A 17814-nucleotide genomic window follows, 5' to 3' on the forward strand; every position below is an offset into this window, starting at 1 on the left:
AGTTCCTGCCTCAGTGTAGGAGCTGGAATAGGTAAATGAATTGTGGAGGTCACCCTTTCATCCACTGATTTGGTGATTTCATTGCATTATATCGGGCAAACAAGGTACTTCAGGGTAAAATAAACAAGGGAAATGAGGCTAGGAGTGATCAAAAATTTTGAAAATGGAAATTCAAGCTATATCACCTCCTCTCTAAGGGTACATCGGTGTGAAGGGTCAGATATAATTAGGAAGAAATGAATGAGGATTAGGTCTGCCTGGCTGGAAGTAAGGAAGCAGACATCGTATCAGTAGGGCATGTGATAGGGATGGAAGACTTGGAAAGTGTGATATAGAGATTTAAAATTCATGATCAGGAGTTGATCTTAATTCTGAGGGTGATGGACAGTCACTATGGACTGGAGACAGTAAAAATGAACCACGGAAAACAGCTTGTGAATTATGTATCTACAGTTACAGTTCAGTTAATAAAGACGGTAAAGTCATTCTCTTTTCAAGGGACCCATAAGCAAATATACAGTTGCCCTTCATTTTAAAAGATGAGAAGCTCATTTTTTTTATGGTATGTCTTAAGCGCTTACTGGGTGTTATTGGGGTAGAAACAAAATAATCAGATTGAACATGGAGTGATCCCATTTATTTATGCACCTGTGGCTGAAAAGATAGAAAAGGACACACCCTCCCTTTTTATGTACACAATCTAGTCTTTGTTATGTAGATGAATTATCCCATAGAGAACCTGTCTTCAGGCTTTTTTTGCCTCAAACTTTGTCTAGCCTTGGTGAAGAAAATCAACTTTTCTCCTGATTACTACCTGCCACACTGCTAAGATAACGACAACAATAATAAAAATGGCATTTGTTTTGCGCTTACTATGTGGCAAGCACTGTTCTAAGCACCTGGGGAGATACAAGTTTATCACATTGTCCCAGGTGGGGCTCTCAGTTGGCTGGCTTGGTTTGCAAAGATATCTGGAGATGTCAAGTTTCCAACAAATTAGGCAGGCTGACAAAAATAGCTTGGAGTGAGATTTCGTGATTTGGAGGAGTGATCAAGAAACAACTGTGTAAAATGCCTTCACTGATGAACTGGCTAGGCTTTCTGCTGCTGTTCTTAAAGCATTCACTGAGTCCTTACCACTCATTCAATTGTAATTATTGAGCGCTTACTGTGTGCAGAAGGCTGTAATAAGCACTACCCAGAAATGTTGTGTTCAGCTAAGCATTGTTTCAGAGCTGCTAAGCTTTGTTCTGAGACCCTGTAGTTAGGAATCCCAACGCTTGGTGTGGAGAATGGTTCACCGGTTCACTCAGTAGGAGAGATGTGTTTTTGATTGTAGGTCCAGGCCTCGCAGGTCTGCAAAAGGCTAGGCTATGCTTGGTGTAGAAAGTCTGAAATGCTTCCTCACCCCCTTAAAAGGCACATCTCCTCCAAGAGGCCTTCCCTGACTAAGCCCTCTTTTCCTTTTCTTCAACTCCCTTCTATGTCACCCTGACTTGTTCCCTTTACTCATCCCCCCTTCCCACCCCCACAGCATTTAAGTACAGATCATTAATTGATTTATTAATGTCTGTATCTCCCTCTAGAGCATAAACTCAGTGTGAGCAGGGAATGTGTCTGTTATTGTACTCTCCCAAGCTCTTAGTACAGTGCTCTACACACAATAAGCACTCAATAAATACTGACTGACTGAAAACCTTTGTCACCACAATCTGTCTGTCATTCAGACAGAAGTGATGATTTTTTTTCCTCTTCCTATCCATGTGTTCATTTCAGAAGCAGCATGGCCTAGCAGCAGAGCATGGATTTGGAGGTCAGAGGACGTGGGTTCTAATCCCTACTCTGCCACTTGTCTGCTGTGTGACCTTGGGCAAGTCACTTAACTTCTCTGTGCCTCAGTTTCCTCATCTGTAAAATGGGGATTAAGACTGGGAGCCCCAAGTGGGACAAGGACTGTGTCCAACCTGATTACTCTGTATCTACCCCAGCGCTTAGAACAGTGCTTTGCACATATTAAGTGCTTAACAAATACCATAATTGTTATTATTATTATTTCTCATTGAGAAGCAGCTTAGCCTAGTGGAAAGAGCATGGACCTGGGTTCTAATCTCCATTCTGCCACCCGTCTGCTGTATGACCTTGGGCACTTCAGTTAAATTCTCTGTACCTCAGTTTCCTCATCAGAAAATGGGGATAAAAATCCCTGTTCTCCCTCCTACTTAGACTGTGAGCCCAATGAGGGAGAAAGACTATGTCTGATCTGATTATCTTTTATCTACCTTTGAACATATTACAGTGGAAGAGAGTATAACACCATCATTATTATAAGAATAATTATTATTATTAAGAATAAGCTCATGCTTTGGAATCATGCTTTGAATAAGTTCAGCTCTAGCAGAAGCTAAATTCAGCACTTGACAATTTTCCTGGTTAGAGAGGAATAATAATGATATTGATAATATTAAACAGTTTGGGTATTTGTTAAGCACCCACAGGGACCACACACCATACTTACTAAACACTGGGGAACAATCTACCAAAGATGAAATACACAGTCTGACCCCTTACTGAATATTTTCATTTCATGGTTCTCAGTTCCAGATTATTCAGCTTCCAAGTGAAATCTCAACATATTAAATACTTACCACCATCACTGGCAGTATATTTTGATCATATACTCTGCATAGTGCATGTTACTATAGAAGCAGGGAGTTACAAGGGTCACGTAAAACGAAGCCTATATGTCTTTAAAATCTACTTGAAAATTTGAAATCTACTGATGAAGAATTACTAATAATACAAATGCAGTAAAACAAAATTAACAGTAGTCCATCAAGCTCTAATCTACAAACTAATTTGATACCCTTTTGGTTTCTATTTTTACAACCTTGTTCTTACTACAACATATGAAAAAAAACTATGGAAGTTTCTCACACAAGGGAAAAGTAGTGAAGGATAGCAAGTGTTAATTGTATGGAAAATTATTTCACTGGAATCAATCAATCAATTAGGGGTATTTACTGAGACCTTACTGTGTACACAACACTGAATTAAGCATTTGGAAGAGTACAGTGTAATAGAGTTGAATGACAAGATCCCGGTACCTAAGGATCTTATAGCCTAGAGGGGGAGCTAGACATTAAAATTAACTAAAGATAGGAGAAATGGTAGAGCATAAATGACATGTATAAAAGTGCTGTGGGGCTGAAGGCAGGGTGAATATCAGAATGCTTAAGAGGTATCCATTGATTCACTCGTATTTATTCATTCAATCGTATTTATTGAGTGATTACCCAGCTAGGTGCAGAGGGGAAGGCAAGTACAGGCAATGAGAACGTAATCAGGGTTAAGGCCTCTTAGATTGTAATAGGGCTCTGAAGGTGGAGAAACTCGTCCTCTCTCATGTAAGAAGGGGGAGGGAGTTCCAGGACAGAATGAGGACGTGGGTCAGGAGTTAACATCGGAATAGATGAGACTGAGGTACAGTGAATAGGTTGGTGTTAGAGTTGTGAAGTGTGTAGATTGGCTAGCAAGAGATCAGTGAGATAAGGTAATAATAATAATGTTGGTATTTGTTAAGTGCTTACTATGTGCAGAGCACTGTTCTAAGCGCTGGGGTAGATACAGGGTAATCAGGTTGTCCCACGTGAGGCTCACAGTTAATCCCCATTTTACAGATGAGGGAACTGAGGCACAGAGAAGTGAAGTGACTTGCCCACCATCACACAGCTGACAAGTGGCAGAGTCGGGAGTCGAACTCATGACCTCTGACTCCAAAGCCCAGGCTCTTTTCCACCGAGCCACGCTGCTTCCCAGCAGTAGGAGGCAGAGAGCTGAATGAGGGCCTTAAAACCAATGCTAAGGAGTTTCAGTTTGACAAGGAGTTGAATGGAAAGCCAATAGAGGTCTCTGAATAGTGGGACTGAGTGTCTTTTCAGAAAAATGACCTGGGAGGCAGACTGAAGTAACGAATGGAGTGAGGAGAGATGAGAGGCAGGAAGATCAGCGAGGAAGCTGATGCAATAATCAAGGCAGGATAGGTTAAGTGCTTGGATCAGCATAGAATTAGTTTGGTTGGAGAGGAAAGCATGGATTTTAGTGATGTCGGGTAGGTAAAATTGTAAATTCGAGACTGTAACCTCTTTGTGGTCAAGGAATGGATCTACCCATTCTGTTATAGTGTACTTTCCCAAGCAGTGGGTGAAAGCAGCATGGTCTAGTGAATAGAGCATGGACCTTGGAGTCACAGGACCTTCATTTATTTGTTCACTTAATCGCATTTATAGAGCACTTACTGTGTGCAGAGCACCGTACTAAGCGTTTGAAATGTACACGTCGGCAACAAGAAGAGACAATCCCTGCCCAACAACTGGCTCACAGTTTAAAAGGGGGAGACAGATAGCAAAACAAAACAAGTAATCGAGCATCAATACCATCAAAATAGATGAATAAAAAGCATAGATATATACATACCATTGATAAAATAGAGTAATACATATTATATACAAATATGCACAACTGCTGTGGGAAGGGGAAGGAGGTAGAACAGAGGGAGGGAGTAGTGGAATGGGGAGGGGAGGAGGGGCAGATGGAAAGGGAGGGCTCAGTCTGGGAAGGCCTCCTGGTCATCATTACTATTATTATTACTCTCCCAATTGCATGGGATAATAGTAATAATAATAATAATAATGGTATTTGTTAAGCGAGTACACTATAATAGAGTTGGTCGACCTGTTCCCTGCCTATAAGGGACTGACAGTCTAGAGGGGGAGACAGACACTAAAATCTTCAACTAATTGTATAAATTTAATTAGCCTGTAAGTCCCTTGAGAGTGAGGATCATGTCTTTTACTCCTGTTGTACTCTCCCATGCACTCAATGCAGTAGATGCTCAGTAAATACCACTGATTGAATGCTTTTTTTCCTCAAAGTGGAAATGAGTATGTCTTTATGACATAAACAGGCAGAGGGCCCAACATGAGTAAAACTGATAGATTTCCTTATTCTTGTGATTATAACTGACATAAATCATTTGTTCAGACATTTCCCTCTAATTCAGCTAACCTCTTTCAGTTAACTATGGACTCACCTCCAGAGATGCTCCCTACAGTGTTCTCAAGTTCTGAATATTCTTTTGAATTTGCTTTTCAAAGCGATGTTACACAAATCAGTCAAAAAACATCAGTTAAGTCGTCCACCCACATTCACAACCTTTCTCTACCTAATGATAATTACAGATTGTGGAACAACCAGCCTTTCATAAACAGCTTCAACTTCAGAAGGAAGGCATCTGTAGGGACTCTTCCGTTGCCATGGAAATATCTTCCAGCCACCTTGTTCTTAGTTCTAAACATTACCTTTACATCAACGTGCTTTGGAAAATTTTCAGGGGAATATTAGTACAAATTGTAAGATAACTCGACCCAAGATGATTATTATAAATGACACATAGACCCTACTTCTGACACATTCCCCAAATTGAAGAAGAAAAATCTCATGGGTGATACAGAATCCATTGACAAATGGATGTAACCCAACCTGACTGAATTTAAAACTTCCTTAATGTAGTAAAGCGATGAAGATTGGCATATAATTTTTCATTCGCAATGTTCTGCCAAACACATCTTGTATTATTTTAACAGGGTAAAGCAAATCCACATTATGTCAGCTCCAACATTGAATGGCATCATTACTGACTGCATTTTTACTAGCAAATTTTTAAAAGTCCTTGTACTCCATTTACAGAGAATAAAACACTTTCTTCCCTGCTTTTTAAGTAATCGTGACCCAAAGTACTTTCATTATACTGCAGAAAAAAAAACACTTTTAGTGGAAAATTCATACATTCTTGTCTATTGACTGAAATACAGTTCAGATTAATAACATCTTCCACAATAACCTAATACTATGCTTTCCATTTCAGTCTCTTCCTAACTCTCCATTTTTCAAATATGTTCAAGTGCACAACGACAACTGAAATAAAATGAAACTCCGTAAGCTGGTGATTTAGGGAGGGGAACATATTTAATTGTTTGAAACAGGAGGATTGATATAAAGATAAGGCCTTCACCCAACAGGGAAAGATTTTTGGATGTACAGGTTAAGATATATTCAATTTCCTATTTTTGAGTCTCAACTTTGGCAACTGAACTCCAACATCAAAGATTATGAAAGTATTTTTAAGGCCCATCACCAAACCTAGATGGAAATGGAAGCTATGTCTTCCGGTTATTTTACCTTGAAGATAAAATTTCTTCCATTATCCATAATCATTACAAGGCGGATCAGAGAGTAACTGTTTAGGAAACAAATTAAGCTGGCTTTCTCTCGGCTAATTAACGTTTCACATAATAATTGAAAGGATGTCAGTTGCAGGTTCCCATTGAACATACAGACCATGCATATGCTTACCTACACACACAATCAATTCATGGTTTTTATGGAGAGCTTTTTCCTGGGGGAGCACTGTATTATGTGCCTGGAGGAGTATAATAAACATGATCCTTGCACTCAATACTCTCGTACAAATAACACCGTCCCAATCTCTTCACAGTTAATTAGTTACAGTATATATTTAGCTCTTCCAATATGTCAAGCTCGGAGCCTATGCCCTGGGATAGATACAAAGATATTAAGATTACCACAGCTTTCCACTAGGCCTTGTGAAAAGAGCACAGACCTGAGAGTCAGAGGACCTGGGTTCTAATCCCAGCTCTGCCAGTTTCTTGCTGTGTGTGACCTTAGGCAAGTCACTTAAGTTCTCGGTGCTTAAGTTTCCTCAACTGTAAAATTCAGATTATATACCTAGTCTCTCTCCAACTCTTTCACTGATACTTGTCAAGCATCTACTATGTACCAGGCACTGTACATACAAAGTAATCAGGTTGGACACATGAGGCTCAGTCTTAATCCCCATTTTCAGATGAGGTAACTGAGGCACAGAGACATTAAGTGACTTGCCCAAGGTCACCCAGCAGACAAGTGATGGACCTGGAACTAGAAACCAGCTTGTGGGGCAGGAACTATGTCTGACATAGTTAACTTGTAACTTCCTCCGCACTCAGAAAAGGGTTTAACACATAGTAAGCACTTAACAAATACCATGGAAAGAATTATAAATGAAAACAAGCAATAGAGTCAACAACCAAGGCAACATCATAGAGACGAGTCAACAAACAGTTTTCAGAGGTGTGTACGCAAACAGTAACAGAAGAATCAATTATCGAGTGTCCAGTTAGTGGAGTGGACAGTACTAAGAACATGGGAAGATCCGAATAAAGAAGTGACACCAGTGGTTACCAAAAAGAGATTATTCCTTACAAGCTCTGCCCACAAGCTAAACTCCTTGAGGGCAGACATCAGTCTCACTTCTTTATTCTGCACTTTGAGAGGAGAGAGAGGGAATAGTTCTACCAAATGTGTCATACTATAGTCCCCCAATGTCTTGGTAGTGTACTCTGCATACAGTAAATACTCAACAAATACAGTCGGGTGATTGATTGAAAAATATTTACAACTTACTTTGCTAAAATAAATGAGTACACAGACATACATAAGTGCTAAGGGGGTTGTATATAATTTAATAAGTATTGGAGTTGGCCCCATGACTGAATTCCTTCCTCAGTACAGTTCCTGACACCAAGCCCTTTTACACACTTGTATCAGCCAGCAGCTTCCGTGTCCTGTCAGGCCATGGACTATATTTGGCTGAGAAGCAGCATGGCTCAATGGAAAGGGCACGGGATTGGGAGTCAGAGGTCATGGGTTCGAATCCCGGCTCTGCCACTTGTCAGCTGTGTGACTGTGGGCAAGTCACTTCACTTCTCTGTGCCTCAGTTACCTCATCTGTAAAATTGGAATTAGGACTGTGAGCTTCATATGGGATAACTTAATTACCCTGCATACCCCAGCGCTTAGAACAGTGCTCTGCACATAGTAAGTGCTTAATAAATACCAACATTATTATTATTATTATTGTTATACTTGGCTCCATAAGAGGTTGGTCTGAGCTAGGTTTAGACACGTCTTGGAGTGTCAACCTTGTCAGTTAGCTGCTGAACTAGTGCCCCCTGACCTCAAAGTTTAAGCAGCGTGGCTGTGAAAAACAGTGTGTCTTAGTTGAAAGAGCACAGGCTTGGGAGTCAGAGGATGTGGGTTCTAATCCCAGCTCTGCCACTTGTCTGCTGTATGACCTTGAGCAAGTCACTTAACTTCTCTCAGTGGAAAGAGCCCGGGCTTGGGAGTCAGAGGTCATGGGTTCGAATACCTGCTCTGCCACTTGTCAGCTGTGTCATTGTGGGCAAGTCACTTCACTTCTCTGGGCCTCAGTTACCTCATCTGTAAAATGGGGATTAAGACTGTGGGCCTCACGTGGGACAACCTGATTACCATGTATCTCCCCCAGTGCTTAGAGCAGTGCTCTGCACATAGTAAGCGCTTAACAAATACCAACATTATTAGAGAAGCAGCCTGGCTTAGTGGAAAGAGCACGGGCTTGGGAGTCAGAGGTCGTGGGTTCTAATCCCTCTGCGCCTCTGTTACCTTATCTGTAAAAATGGTGATTAAAAAATCACCTTCCTTCTCTCTGCCCACTCTGATCCTCGGAGACTTCAACATCCATATGGATGTACCTGATGACTCCTCTGCCGCCCACCTGCTGTCCCTCCTCGACTCTGCCAACCTCCTCCTCCACCATACCGCGCCCACTCACCGACTCGGTCACACCCTCGATCTCGTCATCTCTACCGCTGCACTATCTCCTCCCTCACCGACTCTGAAATCCCTTTCTCTGACGATAACCTTCTCACCTGCCTCATCTCTCACACTCCCTCCCCCTGCAAATCTTTGCTACTGCCCCACAGAGACCTCCGCTCTCTTGATCCCATCCGTCTTTCCAAAAGCATCTCTCCTCATCTTGCCGCCCTGTCCTCACTTCCCACTCTTGATGATGTCTCCGCTCTCAACTCCACTCTCTCTACTCATCTCAACTCTCTCACCCCCCTTTCCCTCCGCCGCTCTCGCTCCACTAACCCACAGCCCTGGATCACCTCCTCTGTCCGCCTCCTACGCTCCTATGCTCGAGTTGCTGAGTGCTGCTGGCGAAAGTCCAAGCACCAAGCCAACCTCACAAACTTCAAATTTATCCTTTCCTGCCTTAACTCTGCCCTCTCCTCCGCCAGGCAAAACTTCTTCTCCTCCCTCATCGACATCCATGCCCGTCACCCCCGCCAATTGTTCCGGACCTGTTACTCTCTCCTTAGGCCCCCTGTTCCTCCCCCTCCCCCATCTCTCACCCCCAATGATCTGGCCACCTACTTCAGCACAAAAATCAACACAATCAGGTCTGAGCGCCCCAAAGTCACCCCTCCCCCTCTCCCCTCCTCCCCACCAACCCTCTCCCCTACTTTTCCATCCTTCCCTCCAGTATCCTCAGGGGAGATCTCCTCCCTCCTCGCAAGTGCCACCCCCTCCACCTGAGCTTCGGACCCCATTGCCGCTCACCTTTTAAAAAACATCGCCCCTGCCCTCCTCCCTTCCTTAACTTCTATTTTTAACCACTCAATCTCCAATGGCTCCTTCCCCTCTGCCTTCAAACATGCCCACGTCTCCCCCATCCTAAAAAAACCCTCTCTCGTCCCCACTTCCCCTTCAAGTTATCGCCCTATCTCCCTACTACCTTTGCTTTGCAAAATCCTGGAACGAGTCATCTACAATCGCTGCTTAGAATTCCTTAACTCCCATTCTCTTCTGGACCCCCTCCAATCTGGCTTCCGTCCCCTCCACTCTTCTGAGACTGCTCTCTCTAAGGTCACCCATGACCTCCTGCTTGCCAAATCCAATGGCTCCTACTCCATTCTGATCCTCCTTGACCTCTCTGCTGCCTGTGACACTGTCGACCATCCCCTCCTCCTCCACACCTTATCTCACCTTGGCTTCACGGACTCCGTCCTCTCCTGGTTCTCCTCTTATCTCTCTGGCCGGTAATTCTCGGTCTCCTACGCAGGCACCTCCTCCCCCTCCCATCCTTTAACTGTTGGAGTTCCTCAAGGGTCAGTTCTTGGCCCTCTTCTGTTCTCCATTTACACTCACTCCCTTGCTGAACTCATTCGCTCTCACGGCTTTGACTACCATCTCTACGCAGATGACACCCAGATCTACATCTCTGTCCCTGTCCTCTCCCCCTCCCTTCAGGCACGCATCCTCCACCTGGATGTCTCCACCTGGATGTCGGCCTGCCACCTAAACCTCAACATGAGCAAGACTGAGCTCCTCATCTTCCCTCTCAAGACCGGTCCTCTCCCAGACTTCCCTATCACCGTGGATGGCACGACCATCTTTACCGTCTCTCGGGCCCGCAATCTCGGTGTCATCTTTGACTCGTCTCTTTCGTTCACTCCACACATCCTAACCGTTACCGAGACCTGCCGGTTTCACCTTTACAATATCGCCAACATCCGCCCTTTCCTCTCCACCCAAACGCTACCTTACTGCTACGGGCTCTCATTATATCCTGGCTAGACTACTGTGTCAGCCTTCTCTCTGATCTCCCTTCCTCCTCTCTCGCCCCGCTGCAGTCTATTCTTCACTCCGCTGCCCGGCTCATCTTCCTGCAGAAACGCTCTGGGCATGTCACTCCCCTTCTTAAACACTTCCAGTGGTTGCCTATCAACCTCTGCTCAAAACAAAAACTCCTCCCTCTAGGCTTCAAGGCTCTCCATCACCTTGCCCCTTCCTCTTTCTACTGCCCAACCCGCACGCTCCGCTCCTCTGCCAGCCACCTCCTCACCGTCCCTCAGTCTCGCCTATCCCACCGTAGACCCCTGGGCCACGTCCTCCTGCGGTCCTGGAATGCCCTCCCTCACCTCCACCAGGTTAATTCTCTTCCCCTCTTCAAAACCCTACTTAAAATTCACCTCCCCCAAGAGGCCTTCCCAGACTGAGCTCCCCTTCTCCCTCTACTCCCTCTACCGCCCCCCCTTCACCTCTCCGCAGCTTAATCCTCTTTTCCCCTCATCTCCCTCTGCTCTTCCTCCCTCCCTTCCCATCCCTTCAGCACTGTACTCATCTGCTCAACTTTATATATTTACATTACTCTATTTATTTTGTTAATGAAATGTACATCGCCTTAATTCTATTTAGTTGCCATTGTTTTTATGAGATGTTATTCCCCTTGACTCTATTTATTGCCATTGTTCTTGTCTGTCCGTCTCCCCCGATTAGACTGTAAGCCCATCAAATGGCAGGGACTGTCTCTGTTGCCGACTTGTTCATTCCAAGCGCTTAGTACAGTGCTCTGCACATAGTAAGCGCTCAATAAATACTATTGAATGAATGAATGAATGAAAAATGTGAGCCCCACGTGGGACAATCTGATTATCATGTATCTACCCAAGAACTTAGAACAGTGCTCAGCACGTAGTAAGCACTTAACAAATACCATAATTATCATTATTATTATTCTCTGTGCCTCAGTTACCTCATCTGTAAAATGGGGATTAGGACTGTGAGCCCCACATGGGACAACCTGATTACTTTGTATCTACCCCAGCACTTAGAACAGTGTTTGGTACATAGTAAGTGCTTAACAAATAGCATAATTCTTCTTCTTCTTATTATTATTATTAATTGCTTGAAAGCTGGGACAGACACTTGGTGATTCAGCCATGTTCAGCAATTTCCCCAGGGGCTGTAATGAATACATTTCTCACTGTCCCAACCCAAACACATGCATGCATGGGGAGTGGCCCCCTGGGACTGAAACTTGGGATCCCTTTCAGAGTTGATGGATTAAGGTCAGACTCAGAAACCAAGTTCCTTTCTCTCTTACTGATCTCCTGCCACCTGAGTCTCCCTCTTCAGTCTGTGTTGAATCACGGAAGTACAGAAGGTCATGGGTTCTAATCCCAGCTTTGCCACTTGTCTGTTGTGTGACCTTAGGCAAGTCACTTCACTTCTCTGTGCCGCAGTTACCTCATCTGCAAAATGGCGATTGAGACTGTTAGGCCCACATGGAACAGGGACTGTGTCCAACATTGTTCAACACAGTTTGCTTGTTTCCATCCACCACAGGGCATAGTACAGTGTTTGGCACATAGTAAGCGCTTAACAAATACCGTAATAATTATTATTAGAAGTCCACCCTTTTGGTGAGCCCTCAGTAAGCTGACTTAGTGACTGTTTGTGATCTTGCAAACCACAACAAGGAACAGATTAGGTAAAGGAACTGATGGATCTACCTGAAACAGGTGATTGCTGGCCTGTGGGGTGGAGCATGGAAGGAAGATGGCTTTCTCTCCCTCTTCTATCCGGTAACAGGCCTGGAGCAATCAATGCCTGCCATGTGGAACCACATCTGTGATGCCTAAACCTAAGCCAGATAAAATGCGGCCCCTTTGAAACGTAGTCGACATGCAAACAGAGACATGCAGAGGAGAGGCAGCACTGGAGCAGAACATGCAGGCAGAAGCATGCAGAGAAGCATGAAGGAACAACGCTGAGCGCAGCAGGAGAGCAGCACTCGAACGCAGCACAAGGCAGCAGCACTTGGAAGCAGAAAGAAGAAGCATCGGCTGAACGGGCTCCTCTGACCACAGAAGGATATTGGACCCTTGGTGGAGTGGAGTGAGTGTGCATATGTACGTGTCACTCCCTTGCACGCTGGTAGAACCAAGTAAAATCTTTTCACAGTAATCTTGGAGATCAGAGGTGTGATTTGACTTCTACTACATGTCCAGAAAGGCCCAGGTTGGTACAAACCAGGGACTCACAACAACCCTCAACTTAGTCCATCTTCAAAAATCTCCAATTATGCAATGGCTTCTCATAGAAAATATTAGGTTGGGAAGAGAAATAGGTATTGACTGCAGGATTTCCTCACCAGGGGAAGCCTCGAGAGATGGAGCGACAGAGAGACAGAAACAGAAAGTGTGTGTTGGGGAGCGGGGGAGGGCCTAGGGGAAAGGGGAGTGCTTAAGGGTATAGGTCTAGACCTGTAACTGTAATGTCAAACTGAAAGATTCATTCATTCAGTTGTATTTATTGAGTGCTTACAGTGTGCAGAGCACTGTACTAAGCCCTTGGAAAGTACAATTCAGCAATGGATAGAGACAAACCCTACCCAACAGTGGGCTCACATCTAGAAGAGGGGAGACAGACATCAAAACAAGTAAACAGGCATCAATAGCATCAATATCAATAGAATTATAGATCTATACACATCATTAATAAAATAAATGGAATAATGAATACAAACATATATACAGAAGTGCTGGGGGGCGGGGAGGTGGGTAGAGCAGAGGGAGGGGGTAAGGGCAATGGGGAGGGGAGGAAGAGCAGAGGAAAAGGGGGCTTAGTCTGGGAAAGCCTCCTGGAGGAGGTGAGCTTGAAAGATATGGAGTGTCCACCAGATTAGCCTGCCATGCCTTTATTCTGGCTTTACTCGTCTCACATAAATGCTATGAATAATTTTAAGCAAATGTATTCTGTACTTCACATCATTTTCATGTAAACCTTCAGGGTGTATCAAGTAAGAAAATCAGAACACTTCAGTATGAGGTCACCACTGACTCTTCCAGATGATTTGACACATGAAAAAATCCTCTACATCATGGGATCCTAGCAGAAAGATGGTCAGGGAAGGGGGGTTTTGTTGCTTTGGAAGGTGTCCCCTTGCTGTTGAATACCTTCCCCGTACCCCATTCTTTAATAGCCTTCATTATTCTCCTTATCCTAACAACCAATTTGACCCCAGGTTTGCAGCTGCAGATTGGAAAGTGAATAAGGTGGCCTGAGCTATCTCAAACAGCTGTTGAAAACGGGGCGTTACACTGTGTCCTAGATCACAGTACGGGAGATGTAGCGGAAACTGTATAATTTCTAGATGTTATAGCTCCCTCCCACCCTCCTTCATTCCCCACCCCCCATCCCCCAATGCTAATAATTAGATGAGAATAAGGAGACCTAATGGAATCTAAGTGGTTTTTTTGTAGACTTGGAAAGGAAATTAATATATGAAATGACAGAAATGCTACAGAAGTTAAAATGAAAGGAGGAAAAAAAAAAAACTAATACTGGAGAGACCAACTGTTGAGCATACCAAGGGATTTCTGGAACATAAGACTACCTTCTGTGAAGAAATGATCATCTGAATTATCCCTTTTCACTTTAGAAAATGGTGTACTAATCTCCTGGGCCCAAAACTGTCAAGGCTTATTAAATAGGATTTAAGAATTTAGGCATACACTGTAGGGGACAATACTGTCAAGATGAGCTAATAGGTTTTTTCTATCTCCAATTATCATGATTCCATTACAACTCTGAGGTATACCATAGAATAGCAACAAGCTAAATCATGAAAAGGATTTGGAAGTCCACACCTCTATATTATAAAATACCCTTCTCACGGCAGGAACAAAGAATGCAAAATTTAGTATAGTACAATATCGAAAGCATATAATGCAACCCTTTAAGGATACATAATGTACAGACACTGATATTTTTAAAAAATTGTCTTAATATTTCCCAGTAGAGAAGAACCAAATAAAAATGAACATACAAACACAACAAATTCTGTATAAAATTTATATGATGCTAGTGCCTTTATTAACTATAGTTATTAGAAATCCAAATATTAGTCTACCTTCAGTTGTATGTATACGTATTGTGGCATATAATGATAAAATATGATGCATCTATGACAAAAAAGAAGTCAGATATTTCTGGCCTAGTTTTTAACAATTTTTCAATCTCACTTTTAACTCCAACCTTCTCTATTCAGTAACCCAAAATAAAATTTCTTCTGCCCTTTCTAAAACAGGTAATTTAAGGGATCCATTAAATAATGAGGTAGAGAACAATAGTCAGGAATATATTTACTATTCCCTTAATATAGGTACCGAGTTTATGGCAGTTCTTTAATTTATTCATAATATCTATTTAGTATTCAAGTTTCATCAGAAAAATTTTTAAACATATAGTCATTTCTTCTAACAAATGGTTACTGTGTACTTAAAGAACCTCAGGATGTGGGAAACTCATGTTATAATATAGCCTTCATTAGTGGTAATTAATGGATTAATGACATTGTTTATTTCATTCATTCATTCAATCGTATTTATTGAGCGCTTGCTGTGTGTAGAACCCTGTACTAAGCAGTTGGAAAGCACAATTCAGCAACAGAGCCAATCCCTGCCCACAACTGGCTCACAGTCTAGAAGGGGGAAGACAGACATCAAAACAAGTAAGCGAGCATCAGTAGCATCAATATAAGTAAGCAGAATTAGAGATATATATATGCACATCAGAACAAACAAAACATGCATTAATATAAATAAATAGAATTATAGATATGTACATATATACACGGGACTGTGTCCAAGCTGATTGTCTTGTAACGACCCCTGTGCTTAGAACAGTTCCTGCTATATAATAAGCGCTTAACAAGTACTAATATAAAAAATAAATTTCAGCCCCAGAGCTTCCGGCTCGCGCAGAGAACCAGGACCATAGCAGCCGCTCTCAGCCACTCACTGAGTTTGTTTGTTAATTTATATTAATGTCTGTCTCCCCTTCTACACTATATGCTTATTATGTGTCTACCAACTCTGTTGTATTTTATTCTCAAATCACTTAGTACAGTGCTCTACATGCAGTAAGTCTTCAATAAATATAATTAATTGATGGATAGTATATAATAAATAATACTAGGACTGACATTTGAATATGAATTTCTTCATTATCATTATGCTCACCAACAGTGGAAGACTTTTACTGTATTTAATACTTAAAAGTTGCAAAAACAAAAGACATGATATTCTGTATGATATAATGAAGTGAGACTCTGGCAGAGAGAGGGAGGAGGGAGGTAGCAATATTACATTTTGACAATACTATGTGCGGGTACAGAGTCATTTCTTTATACACTGAACATTTCCTAATTCTTCCATCGTGTTATATACAAATCATAATGTGATATGTTTGTATCAATTATTCCATGGTATTTACTGAGCACTTACTGTGTACAGGGCACTGTACTCTCATTTGGGAGCGTATACTAAGGCTGATAGACACAATCCCTGCCCAAGAGTATCTCATCTTCTGAACCTAGTTTGAAATTTACGAAACACAACTTCTCACGATCGTTTCAGAAATAGGTGATCTTGTTGGGGTGGGATGAAAATAATTCCATTGAATCAAACTGTTTCTCTTTCTTCCTTAGCTCAGATTCACCACTGGACTGCACTCGATCCTTTTCTTCCATCATTTCTAATTAAAATACACGATGATACTTATAGAAAAAAAACCCCAAATGCTTTGTCTCACATATGCTACCATGACACAACTGAGGTGCTACTTGTTTTGACAATATGTTAATGTAGTTTGTAGAGTCTAATTAAAAAAAAAAAGCCTGGAGAGCTAGCATTAGGAATACAAAAGTTTTTAGTTTCTTGATGTATCATTTTTTCCACTAAAAACATATAGCATAGAGATGGGGCTAAAATGAAAATATAAAGGAAATGGATATTTCCGCAAATTTACTCATGCTGCCCTTTCTCCATTTCTTATTACCAGTGCCCAATTTTATCTTGGATTGCAAATACTTTCAAATAGTCTATATGGCCATATTTTGGGGTAAGCAGCTCGGAAAACTCAACTGAACAACTGAATAGATTTGTTGCGTGGCAGATTTGAATGCACAACACAGTGAGTGTTGGGGAGAATAGAATTCAGTAGAGTTAGTTGCCACATTCCCTGCCCACAATAAGCTTGCAGTCTATTGGATGAGCTTATAGTCTAGCTAGAGTCTGCATTTCTATTAATAGTGAGATATCTTCTTTCCAAGTCTTTAACCAGAGTTCCGGTTAAATGGGCGGGATAGAGCACTGGTCACTCAATCTATGCCGCAGTCCAACTTAGAACTGGAGCAGGGGTTCAGGAAAGTGTCTGATCGTTGACTACCTCACCTGAGCCTAACTGGATGACATTATCAAGAACAGCTCATGAAGGCAGATGCCATTTAAACTTTCTGAACAAACCTCTCCTCTTCAAAGCGATGCCATTTGGCTGGCGGATTTGCAATTAAGGTCTTCCTTCCGTTCTGGTATCCCAAAGGTGTACATAGATTTATTTAAATGCACAACACTGAGTTTGAAATTTCAAGCATTTGAGTAGGAGATGTAGGAAAGTAGGAAGGCAACCATTTGTTTTATGCTGTAAACTCTTTGAGAGCAGGAACTGGGCATATGTATTCAGTGCTCTGCACATAGTAAGTGCTCAATAAATACTATTAAATGAATGAATTAGAGAAGCAGCATGGCTCAGTGGAAAGAGCCCGGGCTTGGGAGTCAGAGGTCATCGGTTTGAAACCCAGCTCTGCCCCTTGTCAGCTGTGTGACTGTGAGCAAGTCACTTAACTTCTCTGTGCCTCAGTTCCCTCATCTGTAAAATGGGGATTAAGACTGTGACCCCCAGGTCCAGCGCTTAGAACAGTGCTCTGCACATAGTAAGCACTTAACAAATACCAACATTAATTAATTATACTCTCCCAAGCAGTTTTGCATCGTTTTCTCTATGCAGTACTCAAAAACTAAATATCATGGATTGATTGACAGCTTGATTCTTAGAATAACCAAAAGCCTTCTATGTCCAGTGAGTACTCTTCAGCCTGTTATACTGTACTCTCCCAAGTAAGTGCTCAAGAAATACAACTGACTGGTAGACTGACTGACCGAAGGACTTCAAGTAAATGTGAGTTTTCTGCATGTTAGGTTTCAGATTATGATGCCAGAAAGGGGTTTACAGATTATGATGACAGAA

General features: G+C 42.4%; 1 protein-coding gene across 2 annotated transcripts in view; it reads right to left on the minus strand.

The window, feature by feature from the left end:
* Positions 1-17814, minus strand: part of KLF12 (Kruppel like factor 12) — a 440849-nt gene that overhangs the window by 228445 nt on the left and 194590 nt on the right. The window lies entirely within an intron of this gene.

The sequence above is a fragment of the Ornithorhynchus anatinus genome, chromosome 2 (genome assembly GCF_004115215.2).
Source record: "Ornithorhynchus anatinus isolate Pmale09 chromosome 2, mOrnAna1.pri.v4, whole genome shotgun sequence".
Classification (NCBI taxonomy): domain Eukaryota; kingdom Metazoa; phylum Chordata; class Mammalia; order Monotremata; family Ornithorhynchidae; genus Ornithorhynchus; species Ornithorhynchus anatinus.